The 15,723-nt window shown below is 41.3% G+C and overlaps 1 pseudogene; it reads right to left on the bottom strand.

The window, feature by feature from the left end:
- Positions 1–1,618: 1,618 nt before the first annotated feature.
- LOC127435736 (NLR family CARD domain-containing protein 3-like) overlaps positions 1,619–15,723 on the bottom strand; it is a 35,733-nt pseudogene continuing 21,628 nt past the window's right edge.

Here is a 15,723-nt window from a genome sequence, read left to right as displayed (position 1 = left end):
GCTTTGTATGCTTTTTAACTGCGTGTGTAGTGCGGCTCACACTAGCGAGCAGCCGGTGGAAATTGAAAACAGCAGCTGAATCTTCAGATGAAAGCAGCTAATATCTCCATATCCCCAGGTAAAAATTTTAGGTTCTAAAAACGTTTTCCAAACATTGTTTAAAAATTTTACTAAAACTTTAAAATGTCCAGTTTTCTTGTCGTGATTATAACGTTATTTAAAGGTTAAAAAAACTTTTCTTACAATGTTCTCCTAACTTTAATTTCACCCAAATTATAACGTTGTTTGAACGTTTTTTTATCGTGATTAGAACATTATATAAAGGTTACAAAAACGTTTCTTACAACATTCTCCTAACTTTATTTTCACCCAAAATATAGTTTTTTGAACATTTATTTTTAATACTCTATGAATGTTAAATTTTGCTAACTTTATTTTCCCTCACAGTATAATTCTTGGAATGTTTATTGTAATATTCCAAGTACATGAAAATGTCCAGTCTTCCTACCATGAATAGAACATTTGATTCCTGCTATAAAATTTTTTTTTTTTTTTTAAACTGTATTCTTTCTCATAATAAAGAAATCATGTAAAATTATGTTACATGAAACATTTATTAAAACTTTTCACAACAGATTTTAAATGTTCAAACCATTTTCAAAAAAACTGGTTTAATTATGGGGATTTGGGGATTTTATGCTTTTCAAAAGATCACATAGATATTAAGACTTGACAATATGCCAGTAAGTCATCGCTCACCATGTGGTACACATCCATGTTGTTATAAAAACTTACCCTAGTTCCTCGATGTGGAGTATACTTTAAGGTCTCTGCAATGCATTCAACAAACACCTTTATAGACACCTTTGGATGCATCTTGCGGCATGCCTCTAAAAATATATTTTTCATAAATCATTTGTTTGCATCAAAAATAAAAACTTTTAAACACTTCACACCTGAAAATCTTAACCCAGGGTCATTCTTATTTTCAACTGACAGTACAATAACACCCTTTCTACAATGTGCAAGGCAGATGGCTCATGAGCTTGAGTCTGTCTACTGGATGTGAAGTGAACATTCAAAATGACAAACTTTTACTATTTCTTCTCTCCCTGTTTTAGCCTGTACTTTTCTGAATGACTTTGGAACCTCGTACTGTTAGCACTATTGTAAATACTTTGGATTACTTCTTCAGCACTGGTAGATTTTTCTTTCACTTGTTTTGACTATAAAAACTCTGCCAGTACAGTAAGACAAAATACACATGTTAAAAATTCATTCTCTGAAAAACCTAAATATCTTACGCAGTGTTGTTTCTAAAACAAGATAAATCAAATTGATCTTGTTTTACGGATTTTTAGATATTTTTTTACAGGAAAACAAAACAAAAATTATCAAGAATAAGATTTTTGCCCTAATATCAAAGGTCTTACTAGAAAAAAAGAAATGATTATCCAACGTGAATTTTCTTATAACAAAAATATGATCGTGCCTGGTAACATGTGCATGTAAAATGGCTAGAAATAGCATTTTAGCTTAGCGTGAAGCTGACAATTTACACAAAGTTTATTTCTATTTCTTCTGCTCCAAACTTACTTCAAACGTACTTCTCTGTCTGCTCGTATGAATGTAACACATCATAAGAAAGTGTTTCACCGCTGTTCAAATGCACTTTGGATCGCATCATTTATATGTATAAATGTTTTCCATCTGAAAGGACTAAATATTAAATGAAACAAATGACAATAAAATGCAAAGTAATCTCTTCAGTAATCAAAATACTTTTTGAATGTAACTGTATTCTAAATACCAATTATTTAAATTGTAACTGTAGTGGAATGCAGTTACTTATATTTTGTATTTTAAATACGTAATCCCGTTACATGTATTTCGTTACTCCCCAACCCTGGATGTGACTAACAACTAGTTGTCCTGTACAGTTCTGTTCCCACAGCACAGGTTTGCAGAGAAAGTGGTTGTGAGTCCTGAAAATTTGCAGGTGTCAGTTCGGTTATAGAATGCGGTTGTCACTCTCGTAAATAAACTGTGTGTGAACGTAACTGTATTAAGCGCTCAAAACAGGACTGCTGCTCTGTGAACATGGCCATTTTGGGAGGTACTCTGAAACTGCTAATTTAGAAATTAAACATCTTTACATCATATCCACTGATATTCACTTATTATATGATTTAAAACCCAGAAAGAATTTGCAAAAAAGATTATCCCCTCAAAATTTTTAAACTATGCATGCTATATTTTCCTCAATCTATGGTATTATGTAAATTACATTCATATTTCATTAAAATTAACATCTCAAACATATTTAGTGTTCGGAAGTTTATGTAATCCTGTAGTGAGGATAGTGTAAACGTGTTTGGCTCGCAATCCCTGGCGGTGGACTTGAGGCTCGAGACTTGACCCCAGCTCGAATGCCCCTCCAGACTTAATTTAGTTATTAATGAATAGACAGGGGGAGTTGGGGTGGTGGAGGGATGCCAGAAGAATCGTCACAATCATAGAGGTAAGCAGCTGTTTTTATACGCTTACTCTGGCAATGTGATTGTTCGGATTAAATGAACATGCTCCTCCCGAACTTTGTTATGAAACTACATTTCAGAAGTTCACAAGTTAATGTAATCCTGTAGTGAGGATAGTGTAAACGTGTTTGGTTCGCTGTCTCTGGCAGAGGGCTCGAGGCTCCTGACTTGTTTGGTTGTGTGGTGGGGAATAAGCTTTTGGCGAGGGGAGGGGGGCTTGCTGAGCCTTATGTGTAAGAAGGGCAGAGGTGCAACAGGTAATAAAACAAGCTGTTGCCACTTGCTGAGCCAGCCTCACGCTAGGGTCTGCATGGGGAATAGAAAACCGAGAGCTTGGATAGTGAAAATAAGCAGAAACACTGAAGAAACAGTGGTGGTTACTGCCGCATAAAAATGAGCTCTCGTGGGAACTGCTGTTGCGCTGGAGGACTCTGCAACGGCAGTAGCTGGGAGAAAAGTGATGAAACCTCCTACCGCCTGGGCAGGTCTGCCCCAGGTGAAAGTTGTCTCGCCCCATCCGGACCTGACCTTAAGCCACATCTAGATGCAAGTCGTTCGATGGGAGGGCCCCGCACAGCAAACAGGCGAACCCTACGGGGTGTGAGGTTCGGCTGCCACTCGAGCGGGAGAGCCCATCCTGCAAGCGAATGGGGGCCCTCACTGCATTCGAAAGGGGGAGTACTCTTGGCTCTTCAAACGGAAGAAACCCACGATAAAAATAAACTTGAGTTAGCTCACATAGCATTCAAATAGGAGAATCCTCACTGCGATTCGAATGGGAGAGCTCTTGAATGCACCTAAGGGAGGGCCCGAATGGGAATTTGAAACAAGCCCCCCTGGGACCCTTAACTTTAATGAATTTAAATGAAATAGCTTGGAATTTTATTTTATTGACTATCGTCAATCTCTTGTAAGATTTCTTATAAGAGATGTCTAGCTGATTAGGGCTTGGTGCACCTTTTTTATGTGGAGACGGTTGGTGTGGATGACCAACGGCCCAGTGAATGGATTTGCTGTTCGGGCAGACCTTTTTTAAAGGCTGCGGTGGTTGTGGTGCCAATGTGAAAGGAATGGCTTGACTATAAATTTGCTGGGATGCCGGATTTGAGACAGACCAATTTCAGGTGTTTTTTGGAACCAATCTGTGAAGAGCGGGTTGAGAGGTGATTTAACTTGGGACCCTCTGTAAGACAGGTAGTGTGCGAGTGATTGGAAGGGCTTGATCCATTTACATGGTAATTGCAATAGTAGAAAGCCTACTCTTATACCCACTGTGGAAGTGAGTTAGCTCACATGGAATATGAATGAGTGAGCCCTCACGGCAGTTCAAACGGGAGAGCCCTCACGGCGATTCGAACGGGAGAGCCCACGGCCTGGACATGGACATGGTGACTCTAACTGCATTCAAACAGGAGAGCCCACACTGCATTCGAATGAAATTATTAAAGCTTCTATAGAACGCCTTTGCGATATGTACGGGCTGAATCCTCAAGCATGGGATGGCGCATCGTTCATCGGGACAGCCCATATTTTCACAGATTTATGCTGCATTTAAAAGAGAACTCACTCAGTGATACGAACGGGCTGAATCCTCAAGCGTAGGACTGCACAGCATTTGACGGGAGAGCACATGTTTGAGTGAAATGATTTATACTGTGTTTAAAAGAGAGCTCACTCTAGGATACGAATAGGCTGAATCCTCAAGCACGGGACTGCACAGCATGCAACAGGAGAGCACTTGATTCTTGTGAAAGTGTTATATGCTGCATTTTAAATGAACTCACTATCCAAAACAAATGGGCTGAATCCTCAAGTATGGGAACGTATGACCTTACATATTGTCAACATTAATTTGAAAATATAACCACAAGCGGCAATCATTGGGGTCCAAGCACGTATGGCAAAGACATGGCCAAAATAATTAAATTGGACACAATAGATCCTGTGGATGCTGTGGACACAGCTGTTTATGTATAAAATGTCTTCCAAAAGATTTTTTTATCACAGTTGCAACATTAGAATTTTATTAGAATGACAACAGAATGACAATAGAAGAAGAAGAAGAAGAAGAAGAAGAAGAAGAAGAAGAAGAAGAAGAAAAAGAAAAATAAATGTTGGATTGCTGGACAACAGCACAAGTCAAAGAGGATTTTCAAGGATTTTTAGTCTTGGTGCGCCATCTAGTGGACAAAATCGGTAATAAATCCTTCATTTACCATGCATGAATGAGATTTTGGTTTGCTGGACAATTAAATCAGGAAAAACTGAAATTGAGAGAAACTTAAATAGATTTCATAGGGCTCTTCATTTGTTGGATAGCTGTTGCTATTTTTACTGCACAGATATTACATTACAAGATTGCTGGACAGCAGTACATTACAAGAGCAAAAAGCTAAGTCAAATATGATTTTCAAGGATTTTTATTCTTGGCGCTCCATCTAGTGGACAAAATCGGTAATACATCCTTGATTTGCCGTGCATAAAGGAGATTTTGGATCGCTGAACAATTACATCAGGAAAAACTGTACTTGAGAAGGCCTCTTCAGTTGTTGGATAGCTGTTGCTATTTTTACTGCACAGATATTACATTACAAGGGCAATAATATCGGTAGTACATCCTTCATCTGTCATTTACAGTTGAAATAAATAATATTTTTATTTGCTGTTGACAAGAGGAAATTTATTCAATTTAGCACATGTACTCAGACTATACTGGTGTGTATATGATTTAAATGTTGTCATGTTTGGACCTTGTACACACAAATAAAGGCATAGTAGTAGTTACAGTTCAAACCCAAACAATTCATTGGCTTGTACCTTCTAAACGATTTGACATATCAAATATATATATATATATATATATATATATATATATATATATATATATATATATATATATATATATATATATATTTTTTTTTTTTTTTTTTTTTTTTTGTCAGGACAGTCCCTAGATGATAGTACAAATTTTCGAGCCAGTCGGACAAATGGCCTCATCTGCATGCCAAATTTCAAATATTTCCCATAAAGGGTTGCAGAGTTATAATGAATTTTTAGTTGTAGTGCCCCCTATTGCCGAAATTGGACGAAGCTTTGCATGCATCCTCAAGCTGTTTCGTAAAGTTTGGACTTTGCGTTTAGAAGATATGCCATTGAGTAATTTAGGGTCATGCCCAAAGAATTAATTAGCTAATATCTTCTAAGCGATTTGACAAATCAAAAATCCGAAAACAAATTTTTGTCAGGGTAGTCCCTAGATGATACGTGCAAAATTTTGAGCAAATAGGACAAACGGCCTAGGAGTTTGCAAAAGTAGGTTTTTCAGAAAATTTCTCAGGTGGAAATAAAATCAGAGATATACGTTTTGTTCGTGTTGACTCAAGGAATCAGAGGATGAATTTTGATTCTAGTCCTTACGGTTGCGAAGATATAACCAAAACTTAAACATGCGTATTATAGTGCCACCTAGTGTCGAACTGGGGTGTGTGTATGCGCCTGAGTAGTGGGGGGATTTGGGACCATCCTGCCAACTTGGTGTCTCTAGGCCTTACAGTTTTTGCTGCCCATTTGCTTTTAGGGCAAAAAAAAAAAAAAAAAAAAAAAAAAAATGTATTAATAAGATTGTCAGTACAAATACAATAGGGTTCCAGCACCTTCAATGCTTGGACCCCTAATTATTACTACTCACAGTCTCCAGTTTATAATATGGGTCATTCTGTGAAGCAGACAGCAGCTTCACTCCTGAGTATCCTAGTTTATTTCAAAGCAGAGCCAGTTCTCTCAGGTGTGAAGGGTTTGATCTCAGAGCTGAAGCAAGAGCCGTACAACCTTCATCGGTGATATCACAATCAATCAACCTGCAGAGAACAATGACACACCCTCTTTACTCTCTCAGTTCAGGATATACAGATCAGTTCAACATAGATTTCATTATGAAAGACAGTCAACCACATTAAATCATAAATCATCATTAAAAATGAACATTTACGTGTAAATACAGCAAAATACACAAACTGAGTACTTTATTAGGAAGACCTGGACTCCTACATATTCATGCGATTATCTAATCAGCCAATCGTGTGGCAGCAGTGCAATGTATAAAATCATGCAGATACGGGTCAGAAGCTTCAGTTAATGTTCACATCAACCATCAGAATGGGGAAAAATGTGATCTCAGTGATTTCACTCTTACTGTTGCAGAATATAACATTGTGTATCTGGTTATGTGTGATTCTCAGATAGATTATTTTACCACAGTATCTCCAGATTACAGTGAGGATTCTCCAGTCCAGCAGAGAGCAGCTTCACTCCTGAGTCTCCTAGTTTATTCCCAGACAGATCCAATTGTCTCAGATGTGAGGGGTTTGATCTCAGAGCAGAAGTAAGAGCATCACAACCTTCATCTGTGACACTACAATAAATCAACCCACAGAGAACAATGACATGAAATTATGTTTAATTTTCTATTCTTATAGTCACTGTGCTGAAATTGTGTGTCTTTACAGCCTCACTCAGTTTGAAAGACTTTGAGCTCAGAGCAGCTCATATTTCACTGTCAGTTAACACACAAAAATTACAGTTGATGGACTGACAGATATGTAAAACATTTTAGGCTTCAGCAATCAGAATACCATTGAAATGCACACTATAATCTTCAAAAACTAAAAACAACTGCAATTAAAATAGCTTAAATAGCTTGCCTTGTTGTAATTTAACCCCTAGTCATCCTTGTTTCTGATTTATGATTGCATTTGTGTGTGTGACTCCCCTCGGGATTGAGCTGGACATAACACAGACAGAAGAGCAGATACACAGACAGACAGACAGACAGACAGACAGGTGTGTTTTCACAGTGTAATGATTGTCCTCAGTGTTACTTACTGAACTGATCTAGATTATTTAATCACAGGCAGCAGCTTTAGAATAACTTAATCTGCTTTATTTCCTGCTCCAACAAATTAATTCAGTTTAAACTCATCCATCTTCTGTTCTGAGGTCAACAGAGGTGGGTAGAGTAGCCAAAAACTGAACTCAAGTAAAAGTACAATTAATTTAAAAAATAATAATTACTCAAGTAGAAGTAAAAGTACTAACATAAATAATTAAGTAAGAGTAAGAATAATTAAGTATCCAATTAAAAGAGTACTCAAGTAGTATGTAACTTGTTACTTTCACAAATTACATAATGGACGTTAACTCCCCTATATTCCATTATAAAATACACATTTAACATGTATTACAGAATTATTATTAATGGAAATTCTGCCATTATTCAGCATCATGTTGTTCCAAACCTGTATGGCTTTCTTTCTTCCATGCAACACAATAAGTAGATATTAGACAAAATGTTTGCCTGAGTCACTATTTCAGTGAATGTTTTTTTCTTTTTTTCTCTCTTTTTGAAAGTGAATGGTGACCAAGACTGTCAGTCTCTAACATTCTGTCTAACATCTTATGTGTTCCACAGAATACAAAAGGTCACATGGGTTTGGAACAACATGAGGGTTGGGGAATGATGACAGAATATTAAATTATGGCTGAGCTATCACTTTAAAGGGATAGTTCACCCAAAAATGGAAATGATCTAATCATTTACTCACCTTTCATGCCATCCCAGATATGTATGACTTCCTTTCTTCTGGAGAACAAAAAATATGATTTTTAGAAGAATATTTCAGCTCTGTAGGTCAGTACAATGCAAGTGAATGGGTGCCAAAATATTGATGCTCCAAAAAGCACATAAAGGAATCATAAAATTAATCCATAAGACTCTAGTAGTTAAATCCATATCTTCAGAAGTGAAGGATAGATGTGGGTGAAAAACAGATCAATATTTGTCATTTTTTGCTAGACTTTCTTCACCCTATCCAGTGATGTGAATCACCAAAAACACAACAAGAAGAATGTGAAAGTGATCAGTTTCTCAACTTCACCTATCATATCACATCTGAAGACATTGATTAAACCACTGGATTACTTTTATGCTGACTTATGTGATTTTCTTTAGCTTAATGTTGGCACATTGTTGGCACAAATGAGTTCAGCAGATGAAAGAAAGTTTGGCACGAGGGTGAGTAAATGATGAGAGAATTTGCATTTTTGGGTGAACTGTCCCTTTAAGGGCTCTTGTCAGATCTGGATGAATTTGTCAATAAGAAGAGAGGTTTGGAAACATTTCAGTCCCGGTCGCAGAACACTCGCTGTCTCTGAAACCACCCCCTATCTACTATATAGTGCACTATTTCAGGTGTTCGCCATTTTGTAGGACTGTCTGAATTCTGAGTGAGCTACACGTTCCCTACTTTTGTTCACTCATTCTTACCCACAGTGCACTCTAATTATTAGTGTACATTTGATGTACACTCAAGGATGGTTAATTGCCCATAATCCACCGCAGGGAAGATGTATGAGCTGGGAGTTTACTGCTTCCTTCACTCCTGCAATGTTTTATTTCATGCTGAATGTAGTAAATTACTTTTTGACAAATCATTACTTGATTAAAATAACATAATAACATATAGAGAGACAAATCATACAGATACATTTTAAAATGTACTCTTTATTTATATTTATACAGAATTATGCCATTAAGCTGAAGAATTCACTGAGGTGATATTATTTTAACTCAGGAGACTGCACACAGTGGAAATGAGGATAATCTGTGGATAATTTAAATATTCAGCTAAAACGTAGGTTATGATAACTTTGGTGCTGTTTATGATCGGACGAGGGCACTATACGCCCAGAAACACTTATATTGGAGTTTAAAGATACTAAAGTATAACAAATAAATACAATGATGTACATTTGATAAAACCTGTTTACTCTTTATATTAACAAACAGAATGAAGATTCATTGTATTAATATATAATTTAATAAGAATAACAAGTAAGGCCCAAGTATTTTAAAAGTGCATATGTGACACTGTTTCTGCGACAGCACCAGAGCTGCGACGCTCGGTGTATACGTCAGCGTCCGAATTCATTCACTCTTTTTGTTCACTCTGCGATATAGTGCACTAATTGCCATTCACTATATAGGAAATAGTGAATGAGTGAACGAGTGAACGATTTCGGACACAGCCACTCTCTTTGCCATACGATCGCCTCGCGCCCGCACATCTCTCACATGCGTGCCCCGTGCACCTTGCTGTTCATGCTCCAATTGTCAATCACGTGAACGGCAAAGCAAAAGGCATTTACACTTAACTTGGCTGTTTACACGAATTTATACAGTTAATCAGCCCGAAGTAGCTGCGATAGTTGCCAGTAAATGCGTATTTAAAACTTAAAAACTGATGTCATAAGAGCCCAGTTACAGAATCACCCTGAAAATGACCACCACATTAGACAGAAAAGCCCGCGTTATCATTAGAGCCACAACTTACCTCAGAGTGCTGCCACAAGTTGAAGCTGCGATTTTAATCTTGAAATATCCACTTGTCTTGGTGGTAAATGAAGGCATGACAAAACAATATTTTTTTTCACTGTGCAGAGCAAAGAATGTGTTTCACTTTGAAGAGCTTGATGCTGCAGCAGTGATGGACTCGGCTTGAGTGACAGTCTGTGAACTTCCACTTTCAAAAAAATCCCATTTAATACTCTCTCAATAAATTACACATTAACTAAAATTATACCCAGTAATGTAACGACAGGAATGCCGCCCATTGTAACAAAGTAAAAGTAATTTTTTTTTATTACAAATTTACTTGAGTTAGAGTAAAAAGTACCCACTTTTAAACCTACTCTAAAAGTAAATTTTTTCCCAAAAAGTTACTCAAGTAAATGTAACGGAGTAAATGTAGTGTGTTACTACCCACCTCTGGAGGTCAACAACACAAAAATTAAAGCTGACCACTGTGATGAGGAGAGTTTGGTTTCTTTAATTATTCCAGATTTCAGATAATGTTGGATCTCCTGCATTAGTGAATGATCACCCAGTTCATTCAGACAGTGAAACAGATTGATGGATTTCTCTGGAGAGATTCTTCCTGATCTTCTGTTTGATGTACTGAACTGTTTTCTCATCGTTGTGGGAGCTGCTTTCTGTCTGTGTCATTAAATCTTGTAAAAGAGTCTAATTAGACTCCAATGAGAGACCCAGAAGGAAACGGAGGAAAAGGTCCAGATGTCCATTCTCACTCTGTAAAGCTTCATCCACAGCTCTCTGATGCAGCGCATATAATGAAACCTGTTTTGATTATTTATGTTTCATGAAATTAAAACAAACATCAAACACTCTTGGCTGGGTAATCTGATCAAACACATTTATATTATTGTTTGTAAAGGAGAGATGCACATATAGAGCTGCTAGGTGTTCCTGAATGCTCAGATGAACAAAGCAGTACACTTTCCCCTGGTACAGCCCAAACTCCTCTCTGAGTGCACAATCCTGAGTACACTGATGCTTCTGTCACATCAATACCACACTCTCTCAGGTCTTCCTCACAGAAGATCAGATTGCCTTTCACAAGCTGCTGAAAAGCCAGTTTCCCCAGTTTGACAATCATATCTGCATCTGTCTCTTTTTTCTCATAGTCCTTCTCATGTTTGATGTTTGTCTGAATGATCAGGAAGTGTGTGTACATTTGAGTCAGAGTCTTGGGGATCTCTCCACTCTCTGCTTCACCCATCTTTCTCTCTAGACCAGTGGCTGAAATCCAGCAGAACACTGGGATATGACACATGATGTAGAGGCTCCTTGATGACTTCAGGTGTGTGATGATTCTATTGGCCAGACTCTGATCACTGATTCTCTTCCTGAAGTATTCCTCCTGCTGTGGCTCATTGAATCCTCGTACCTCTGTCACTCGATCAACACACTCAAAGGGGATGAGATCAGCTGCTGCTGGTCTGGATGTGATCCAGATGAGAGCAGAGGGAAGCAGATTCCCCTTGATGAGGTTTGTCAGCAGCACAACCATTGAGTCTGATTCACTTACATTACACAACCTCACATTGCTCGTAAAATCCAAAGACAGACGACACTCATCCAGACCATCAAAAATGCAGAAAACCTTATATTCATCACTGGATATTTCCATTTGTTTTGTTTCTGTGAAGAAGACATGAAGAAGATCTGAAAGACTGAGTTTTTTTGTCCTTCATCAAATTAAGATGTCTGAAAGGAAGTGGAAATATGAGGTGGGCGTCCTGATTTGCATTCCCTTCAGCCCAGTCCAGAATGAACTTATGCACAGAGACTGTTTTTCCAATGCCAGCGACTCCCTTCGTAAGCACAGTTCTGATGTCTTTGTCTTGTCCAGGTAAAGATTTAAGATGTCATTCCATTTGATTGGTGTGTCCTCTGTTGCTGTTCTCCTGGATGCTGTTTCAATCTGTCTCACCTCATGTTCATTACTGATCTCTCCACTTTCACCCTTTGTGATGTAGAGCTCTGTGTAGATCTCGTACAGGAGTGTTGGGTTTCCCTGCTTTATTATTCCCTCACATAAAAACAGAAACTCTCTCACTGAAACACTCCTTCCTCAGCTTTGACTTAAGAGTGTTGTGGACATCAGGAAGTTGATATTCATTGCTATAAAATTAAAAAGTAGATGACTGTCAATAATAAAGTCATGGAGTTGCATGGAGTTGATGTTAGAATTGCATTTGGATCTAAATGATCAGTGTATTGATATAATTTCATCTCCATTAGGAGTTAGCATTTTTACATTCAACTATGAGATATGACACTCAAACAACAACAGAAACATTAGAAAGTGCCTTTAACTTTGTTGAATGTTAACCCTTTTGAACATAAAAAAAATGTATAAAGTAAATAACTGTTTAATAATGAAAGTAAAATACTCAATGCTGTCTGCTGAATATCAGTCTGTTTACTGTTCTCTTCTCTTGTTTTCTTTGCTGTGTGTTTTTAAGTGTGTGAATTGTGATCTCACTGTTTGTCTGTGATGGTGATTCTTTGTTCTGTTGTTCTGCTCATCTGTTCAGTTTCTCTGTCTGATTCCTCCAGCTGCAGTCTAAAACAGAAATTAAGTAATAAAAAGAGTTTGACCGACATGTAAATCGACCAACCACAGTTCCCTATCTGTCACTCACTCGACATTGTGTCGATGTAGTGACACTAGGGGTCACACTTGGGAGCCCGAAACACCTTTGGTCTTTGATAAAAGGCCAATGAAAATTGGCGAGTGGTATTTGCATGCCACTCCCCCGGACATACGGGTATAAAAGGAGCTGGTATGCAACCACTCATTCAGATTTTCTCTTCGGAGCCGAACGGTCATGCTCACTGAGCTGAATTCTCACGACTGTTCATTCACCTCTGCTGGATCTGACGGCGCATTTCAGCGGCTTCTCCCTCCTCTGCACTGGTGCACTGCAGAGAACACCCCTGGGTGCTTTGGCAGAAAAAAGAGAGTATATTTTCCTGAAAGAGTATATTTCTCTAAAAGAGCGGCACACATGGAACGTCTTTTTAAAGATGCGTCTTTTTAAAGATCGTTTGTGTGTTATTCCTGGTTGCGGTCGTTACCTCTCAACTTCAGACGGTCACGATCGCTGTCTTTCGTGTCTGGGCACGACCCACATGGAGGCAGCGTTTGTGGATGGTTCATGTTCTCCCTGCGAGAACATGACCATGGCAACGACCCCTTCAGGGTCAATTGCCCAGTCACAGGCTGATACAGAGATGACGGACATGCTTTCCCGGGCGGCCGTGAGCGTCAGGCTAGAGTGGAACCCTCCGCTCTCCCCTGAACCCTCGCGGCTCGATGTTTAGTTCCTGGGCTCGTGGCGCCACTCAAATCAGCCACGCCCCACTCCAGTGCCTTTCTTCCCGGAAGTGCACAAGGAGCTGACAAAATCGTGGGAGGCACCTTTTACTACCTAGTCCCGATTTCTCAGTTCCCCCGTCCTCATTACCCTCGATGGCGGGGCGGCCAGGGGCTATATGGCAATTCCCCCGGTGGATAAGGCGCTCGCGGTGCACCTATGCCCGCAGAGCGCCACCACCTGGCGCGGACGCCCAAAGCTCCTGTCCAAGCCCTGTAGGTTCATGTCGTCCCTGATGGCCAAAGCCTACAGCGCTGCTGGACAAGCCACCTCTGCCCTGCACGCCATGGCTCTCCTGCTGGTCCACCAAGCCAAGGCGCTAAAAGAACTGCACGAGGGTAGTTCCGCCCCAGATCTGATGCAGGAACTGCTCTCGGCGACTGACCACGGCGCGGTCTCTCAGGCGGACAATGTCCACATTAGTGGTCCAGGAGCACCACTTTTGGCTCAACCTGGTCGAGATGGGTGAGGCCGACAAGACAATGTCCACATTAGTGGTCCAGGAGCGCCTATTCAGCGACACCGTCGAGGACTTTGCCCAACACTTCTCGACGGTGAAGCAGCAGACGGAGGCTATCCGGCATATCCTGCCCCGGCGCGGCTCAAGATCCCGCACCCTGTCTGCTCATCGGCAAGGGCGTCCCCCTGTGGTGACTGCACCGGCTCTGCCGCAGCCTGCCCCTTCGGCCCGGCTCCGGCGTGGAGCCCACCGCAGGAAGCAGACGCCACCCATCTCACGGCCAGCCACAAAGAACCCACGTAGGTTGTCAAAGCGCCCCTGAGACAGGCGACCCAGGGTCAACGAAACCCACTGCATCGGAGCTGGTAGTAAGACCACTCCATCCCCTGGTGGAGGGCCGGGTGGAGAATCTTTTGTTACCTTTTCATTTGATTTCGCCGCATGCCCAAGTGGCTGCGGTACTCAACAGTTCAGCAAAAGAGTGGTTTCCTCCTTCCCTGGGTCACATACCCAGTGTGCATGGTCATCATCACGACCACCATCCACCTTTTTTCCCTTGCAGGATTGGCGCTCCAGCGGCGGTCTCCCCACCCCTGTGCGCCCAGCTGTGGCACACATCCGCCCCGATGTGACAGTCTCCACAGGTCACGAGGACAGGCCTCTTCCTCCCCTGTCCCAGGCTGTTCCGGGGGTGGTCACAAGGAGCCAGGTAAGTGCTTCGATGTACCAGCACGGCCACGACATGCTGTGGCACCTCGAGCTCCGCCCCGCCACGAGGCCCCACCTGCCGGTACGTCTGACGACATTGTCCCTTTGGTCCCCCTTGCACGGAACTTGGATGCGTGGCTTACGCTTTCCAATCCATCGCGATGGCTGGTCCGGACCGTCTGACTCGGCTACGCAATTCAGTTCATCAGGGGTCTGCCCAGGTTCAGCGGTATCCACTTCACCTTGGTGAAGGATGAAAATGCTGCTACCTTGCGCGCGGAGATCACTTCCCTCCTACGGAAGGGTGCGATAGAACCTGTCCCTCCGGCCGAGATGAAGAAGAGGTTTTACAGCCCCTACTTCATCGTACCAATAAAAGGCGGTGGGTTGCGGCCAATCTTGGACCTGCGAGTACTGAACCGGGCTTTACACCGACTCTCGTTCAAGATGCTGACACAAAAATGCATTCTGGCGAGTGTCCGGAATCATGATTGGTTCTCGGCAGTAGAACTGAAGGATGTGTACTTTCACGTCTCGATTCTACCTCGACACAGACCCTTCCTGTGGTTTGCATTCGAGGGTCAGGCGTATCAGTACAAGGTCCTCCCTTTTGGCCTGTCCTTGTCCTCTCGCCTCTTCACGAAGGTCGCAGAGGCAGCTCTTGCCCCGTTTAGGGAAGTGGGCATTCGCATTCTCAACTATCTCGATGATTGGCTAATCCTAGCTCACTCTCGGGACATGTTGTGTGCACACAAGGACTTGGTGCTCTCACACCTCAACCGATTAGGGCTTCGGGTCAACTGGGAAAAGAGCATCTCTTTTCTCAGTTTGGAGTTGGACTCTCTTTGACAGCACGCCTCATGAACGAGTGCAAAGTCGGTGCTGGCCTGTTTGAAGGCGTACAAATAGAAAACAGCGGTTCCACTGAAATGCTTTCAGAGGCTCTTGCGGCATATGGCATCCTCAGCAGTGGCCACCCCACTGGGGTTGATGCATATGAGACCGCTTCAGCACTGGCTTAAGACTCGAGTCCCGAGATGGGCATGGCGCCGTGGGACACATCGCATGGTCATCACGCCGGTCTGTCACCATCTCTTCAGCCCTTGGACCAACCTCTAATTTCTACAGGCAGGTGTTCCCCTTGAGCAGGTCTCCAGGTGTGTCGTGGTCACGACAGACGCATCCAAAAGGGGCTGGGGCGCTGTTTGCAATGGGCACGCA

The sequence above is a fragment of the Myxocyprinus asiaticus genome, chromosome 46, assembly GCF_019703515.2.
Source record: "Myxocyprinus asiaticus isolate MX2 ecotype Aquarium Trade chromosome 46, UBuf_Myxa_2, whole genome shotgun sequence".
Lineage (NCBI taxonomy): Eukaryota > Metazoa > Chordata > Actinopteri > Cypriniformes > Catostomidae > Myxocyprinus > Myxocyprinus asiaticus.
The sequence above is the reverse complement of the archived record's forward strand: the minus strand, read 5'-3'. Positions and strand labels throughout refer to the sequence as shown.